This window comes from Mandrillus leucophaeus, unplaced genomic scaffold (genome assembly GCF_000951045.1).
Source record: "Mandrillus leucophaeus isolate KB7577 unplaced genomic scaffold, Mleu.le_1.0 Scaffold57, whole genome shotgun sequence".
Lineage (NCBI taxonomy): Eukaryota > Metazoa > Chordata > Mammalia > Primates > Cercopithecidae > Mandrillus > Mandrillus leucophaeus.
This window is the reverse complement of record NW_012106141.1, coordinates 5,096,976-5,103,743: the sequence shown is the minus strand read 5'-3', so window position 1 is coordinate 5,103,743 and position 6,768 is coordinate 5,096,976. Positions and strand designations below refer to the sequence as shown.

The window sequence follows — 6,768 nt, the reverse complement described above, 5'->3', positions numbered from 1 at the left end:
ATTTCATTGCTGAGTGTCCTATTGCTCTGACGCGTGAAAGTAATATAACACATGAATCTTAGGTTGAGGTTCATTTCATTGCTGAGTGTCCAATTGCTCTAGCACCATCTGTTGAAAAGGCTATCATTCCTCTATTGAATTGCCTTTGCGCTTTCATCAAAAATTTAATTAGGCATACTTATATGGAATTGTTTCTGGGTTCTCTGTTCTCTCCCAGTGACATATATGTTTATGCCTCCACCAACACTACACGGTCTTGATTACTATTATTATTGATTTAATTATTATTGATTACTGTATTGATATAATAGTCTTGACATCGGGTAGATTCCTCATACTTTATTTATTTATTTATTTAGAGACAAGGTCTTGCTCTCTTGCCCAGGCAAGTGCAGTGGCATGATTCTGGCTCACTGCAGCTTCAGCCTCCCAGGCTCAAGCAATTCTCCTTCCTCAGCTTCCTAAGTAGCTGGGACTACAAGTGCATACCGCCATGCCTGGCTAATTAATTTTTTAATTTTTTGTAGAGGTGGAGTTTCACCATGTTGCACAGGTTAGTTGAACTCCTGAGCTCAAGCGATCCTTCCGCCTTGGCCTCCCAAAATGCTGGGATTATAGTCATGAGCTGCTGACTTGGCCCCATCTACATTTTAGAACAATTTTGCCTATATTTGGAAAAAAAATCTTTTATTAGGATTTGTTTTAAACATGTATATCAATTTAGGGATAACTGAAATCTTTATTTCTATTAGTTTATTCAGAGCTTTGATTTCCATTATCAGTGGTTTGTAGTTTTTGACGTACAAGTACTATGCATGTTTTAGATTCCCCCCAAGTATTTTTTTTTGAGTAATTGTAAATGGTATTGTATTTCTAATTTATACCTATATATGTTCATTTCTAGTACATAGATACATTGATATTTGTATACTTGTATTCTGTAGTCTTGTTGAACTCAATTAATTAATTAATTAATGACAGGGTCTCTCTCTTTTGCCAAGACTGGAATGCGGGGGCCAACATGGCTCACTGCAGCCATGACCTACCGGCTCAAGCATTCCCTCTGCCTCCTGAGTAGCTGGGACTACAGGCATGTGCCACCATGCCTAGCTAATTGTTTTATTTTTGTAGAGATGAGGTCTTGCTGTTTTGCCTGGGCTAGTCTTAAACTCCTGGACTCAAGCAGTCCCCCTGCCTCAGCCTGCTAAAGTGCTGGGATTACAGACATGAGCCACTGAGTCTGGCCTATGAATTTATTAATTCCAATTTTTTTGTAGATCCCTTGGGATTTTCTACATAGACTATCATGTTGTCTAAAAATATAAACAGTTTTATTTCTTCCTTTTGATCTATATGCCTTTTATTTCTTTTCCTATTTTTATTACACTGGCTAGATCTTCCAGTAGTTTGTTGAGTAGGAGAACACACTGCCTTGCCTTGTTCCTGATCTTAAGGGAAAATATTGAGTCTTCCACCATTAAGTATGTCAGCTGTAGGTTTTTTGTAGAACCTTTTCATCAACTTAAGAAAGTGTCCTCTATTCCTATTTTTCTAAAAGTTTTTATCATGAAAGGATGTTGAGTTTTGTCAGATGCTTTTTCTGCATCATTTAATATGATCATGTGATTTTTCTTGATTAGCCTGTTAATATGGCGGATTACATCGATCAGTTTCCGAATAGTGAACCAGCCTTGAGTCCCTAGAATAAGCCCCACTTGGTCATAGTATATAATTCTTTTTATAAATTGCTGAATTCAATTTGCTAATATTTTGGTAAGGATTTTTGAGCCTATGTTTGTGAATGGTATTGATCTGTAGTTCTCTTTTTTTTCTCTGTCTTTGGTTTTGAGATCTGGGTAATACTAGCTTCATCAAGTGAATTGGGAAGTGTTCCTTCCTCTTCTGTGTTTTAGAAGAGTTTGTAAAGAATTGGTGTTGATTCTTCTTCTTTTTTTTTTTTTTTTTTTGAGACGGAGTCTTGCTCTGTCACCCAGGCTGGAGTGCAGTGGCCGGATCTCGGCTCACTGCAAGCTCCGCCTCCCGGGTTCACGCCATTCTCCTGCCTCAGCCTCCCGAGTAGCTGGGACTACAGGCACCCGCCACCTCGCCCGGCTAGTTTTTTGTAATTTTTAGTAGAGACGGGGTTTCACCGTGTTAGCCAGGATGGTCTCGATCTCCTGACCTCGTGATCCGCCCGTCTCGGCCTCCCAAAGTGCTGGGATTACAGGCTTGAGCCACCGCGCCCGGCCGATTCTTCTTAAGACACTGAGTAGAATTCTCCAGTGAAACCATTGGGCCTTGATACATATTTGGGGGGAGTTTTTAGTTATGAATTTAATTATAAATCATTATAAAGATCAAATTATATATTTCATATTGGGTGAGTTTTGTGGTATTTAGTGTTCCTGAGGAAGTGGTCCATTTCATCTAAGTTGTCAAATTTTTATATGTAGAATCGTTCATAGCATTCCCTTATCCATTTGGTATCTGCACAGTCTGTAGTGGTATCCTAATTCATTCTTGATATTAATAATACGTATAATACATATCTTTTTTTTGTCCATTTTGTCCATTTTTGTCCATTTTATTGGTCTCTTCAAATAATCAGCTTTTCATTTCTTGATTTTTCTCTATTTCTTTGTTTTCAATTTTATTGATTTCTGCTCTTTATTTTTTTTCTTCTGCTTGCTTTGAGTTTATTATGCTCTTCTTTTTCTAGGTTCTTGAGGTGGAGTTTAGGTTTTGATAGTTTTTCTCTTTCCTAATATAAGCATTTAGTGCTTAAATTTCCCTCTCAGTGGTATGTTAGCTGACGTGTCCCACAAATTTTGATATGCTATATTTTCTTTCAGTTCAACGTATATATTTTTTAATTTCCCTTGAGATTTTGTCTTTAAAACATGGATTATTTAGAAGTGTGTTGTTGAGTTCCCAACTATTGTGGAGATTTTCCTGTTACCGATCTTACTGATTTCTAGTTTGTATGATTTTGGTTCTTTTAAATTTTTTGAGATTTATGGCTCAGGATATGATCTGTATTGGTCTATGATATGCATAATGACTTGGAAAGAATGTGTATTCTGCTATTATTGGATGGAGTGTTCTATAAATGCTTATTAAATCCTGTTGGGTGATGGTATTGTTAAGTTCTTCTATATCCTAGTTGGTGTTCTGTTTAGTTGTTCTATCAATTCCTGACAGAGGAGTATTGAAGTCTTCAACTATAATTTTGGATTAGTCTGTCACTTCTTTCAGTTTTATCAGTTTTTTGCCTCACATATTTTACAGCTCTGTTGTTTGATGCATATACATTTAATATTGCTGTGTGTTCCTGGTAGATTACCCTTTCATTTTGATGTAATGTCGCTTTCTGTCTCTCTCTGGTAATTTTCCTTGCTCTGAAGTCTACTTTATCTGATTTTTTAAAACTTATTTTTGATTCTCTGATTTGGGGATTTTATAACTGAGGCTATTTTTCCCTTCTTTTTTAAAGGAATATATTATTCGAGTGCAAAGAGGAATTTCTGTGGAAAACAGCTGGCAGGTAAGCATTTTTTTTTTTTTTTTTTTGGTCAATTAGGAAAATATCTAAATGTGTGACTAAAAGCCTGACTTGGGGCATCTACAAATCTGGAAAAATCAGAACATGCATAAATATAAATCATGTTTCTTTTAGCTATAAACCTTTAGCTTTAAGACAAGTATGATAAGAGTCTTTCCTGTCCCCACTTGTTTGGTTAAATTGTGTATGATTGATATTAGCATGGAGGGTATCTAGGAATTTGTTCCCCAGCTCAACCCAGAGCAAATAGTATATTCAAATTACTTGTTTTGTTTCTAGAAATTCACACCTTCTCCCCTGTAGCTTTGGTTTGAGTTCAGTCTACCACGTAGAAAGGTGAGATTGAGTCCTGGCTATTGTACAGTTTTGGCCACTACATTTTATGGATCTCAGGTCCACTCATGGGCAGCTTCTTGGGGAGGGTCATCTTGGGGCCCCAGGCTCTGCTTTCTTCAGTGGTGGCCTCAGAGAGAAAAGAATTCCTGGACGGATCGAGAAGTCCTTCCCATACGAGTTGACTTACAGAGGGTAGCTGAATTCTGCATAGGGGCCCTTTCTTTCCTGTTTTAGTAATTACGATTACCACCTCCACCTCCCTGCAACCCTTCTTCTCTCCCAAAAATCTTACCTTCTTCTTCACAGCCCAGCTCAAACCTTAACCTTCTACCTTAAGTAGCCTCTTACACACAGTTGTCCACACAACTTTGCCTGGTCTTTTCTTTGCCTGAAATTTCAAACTACTGTTTGTTTGAATAATTATTATATTTAACATCTATCGAGCATGTATTAAGTGTTCAGCACTGGTTTAAGCACATTCATTCACTTAACCTTTTAAAAATGTGCTATGTGGTAGTATTGTCCTCATTTTACATTTGTAAAGTAAGTAACTGTCTGAGGTCACAGTTAGATCATTGGCAGAATAGAGTTGGAATTTGCTCATTCTCTGTGGTTAACCACTCTATGATCTTTTGCTTCTTGGCTTTTATCAGGGATGACCTTATATTTAACTTTTTGATGTATATTTCGCAAACAGGGCCAACAATAGTGTCCTCCCAGAAAGATCAACCCTTGGTGCAGTTTTCTAGATCCATTGCATTAGAAACCCAGGAACTCAACAAAAATATAGACTCTTGGGCCCCATCCTAGACCTACTGATCAAATTTTCAATGGGTGGGGTTGTAAGGGCGGAGAGGTGTGATACCTTTCTTCACCCATGGTAAAGGTTGTGGCCAACACTTCTATAACAAAAGACAGATTAACAAGGGGGAAAACATAACAAATTTATTTAATAAAAGCTTTCTGGTTTTTTTTTTTTTTTTTGAGACGGAGTCTCTCTCTGTCACCCAGTGGCACGATCTCAGCTCACTGCACGCTCCATCTCCTGGGTTCACGCCATTCTCCTGCCTCAGCCTCCCGAGTAGCTGGGACTACAGGTGCCCACCACCACGCCCAGCTAATTTTTTTGTATTTTTGGTAGAGACGGGGTTTCACCGTGTTAGCCAGGATGGTCTCGATCTCCTGACCTCGTGATCTGCCCGCCTCGGCCTCCCAAAGTGTTGGGATTACAGGCGTGAGCCACCACGCCCGGCCAATCAAAGTTTTATGTGACACAGGAACTTCCAGAAATGAAGACCCAAAGACCCAGGGAAAACTGTCCGTTTTTATGCTTGATTTGATGAAGACTGGATAGCCATGTAGAATGTGATTGAACAAACAATTTCTTTGTTTTTATTTTTATTTTTATTTTTATTTTTTTGAGATAGGGTTTTGTTCTCTTGCCCAGACTGGAGTGCAGTGGCGTGATCACAGCTCACTGCAGCCTCGATCTCCTGGGCTCAAGCGATCCTCCCACTTCAGCCTCATGAGTAGCTGGAACTATAGGCAGGTGCCACTACGCCCAACTAATGTTTTTGTATTTTTTTATAGAGACGGGGTTTGGCCATGTTGCCCAGGCTGGTCTTGAACTCCTGAGCTCAAGCAATGCTCCCGTCTTAGCCTCCCAAAGTGCTGGGATTGTAGGCATGAGCCACCATGCCTGGCCTTGTCTGTTCTTCTTTTTTTTATTTTTATTTTTATAGAAACGGGATCTTGCTATGTTGCCCAGACTGGTCTTTAACTCCTAGGCTCAAGGGATCCTCCTGCCTTGGCCTCCCAAAGTGCTGGGATTATAGGTATGAGCCATTGTGCCTGGCCCTGTCTATTCTTCTTGGTCTGTCCGTGTAGCCTTCCTTCCTCCTGGGTATGGGGCAGGATCCCTTTAGAATGAGAGTCCTCAGGAGAGAAGGGAGAGAGCAACCTTTCTAGGTTTTATGGCTTACTTTGTGAGAGGTAGAGGAGCTAGGGACAGGAGGGCAGAAGACTACAAAGAAGAACTCATTTGTGAGCCCTTCTTTTTTTTTTTTTTTTTGAGACAGAGTCTCATTCTGTTGCCCAGGCTGGGATACAGTGGAGTGATCTCTGCTCACTGCAATCTCTGCCTCCCAGGCCCAAGCGATTCTCCTGCCTCAGCCTCCTGAGTAGCTGAGACTACAGGTGCTCACCACCATGCCCAGCTGATTTTTATATTTTTAGTAGAGATATGTTTTGCCACGTTGGCCAGGCTGGTCTCGAACTCCTGGACTCAGGTGATCCACCTGCCTTAGCCTCCCAAAGTGCTGAGATTACAGTTGTAAGCCACTGTGCACAGCCCATTTCTGAGACCTTCTAATCTCCTTTAGTTCAAAGTACTTAGCATGCCAAAGTACCATAGTTTGGGATATCATTTTCTGAGCCCCACTAGGGTTCTAGATGATATCCAGGTAATACTTTTCTGCACATTAACATTTGAAAATCACCAATAAAGATTAAAGTCAAACTATTTCAAACCAAAATTATTTTCTTGATCAGGGCCTGAAGAGCTAGTCGAATTTGACTATAGCCTAATCAATGGCATCAATACAACTGAGAAAGAATGTGTAGACAATGGAAAGTGGACTGTTTGTCAAGAGGGGGAACCCTGGGGAATCACCCTGGGCGAGGTGTGGGCAGCTCTGCCTGCAATGCAGTCCAGTCTCCAGGGTGGTGGGAGCTCACCTGGTGGAAGTTTGACCCAGGACAAAGGTGAAATGGCCTCAGAAGTATCCATTTCCTCTTGCTTTGATTCCATGCTCAGTACAACTTTTTTTTTTTTTTTTTAAAGTCATTCATCTTTCTAGGCGCCTGGTTAA

At 40.0% G+C, this 6,768-nt stretch overlaps 1 protein-coding gene across 1 annotated transcript in view; it reads left to right on the top strand.

Annotated features, from left to right (window-relative positions):
• The window catches only part of PXK (PX domain containing serine/threonine kinase), a 110,128-nt gene that overhangs the window by 39,774 nt on the left and 63,586 nt on the right, over positions 1-6,768 (top strand). The window contains exon 2 of the mRNA XM_011998426.1: positions 3,494-3,544. The gene's annotated coding sequence lies outside the window, so the exon portion shown is untranslated. The remainder of the gene's footprint in view (positions 1-3,493; positions 3,545-6,768) is intronic.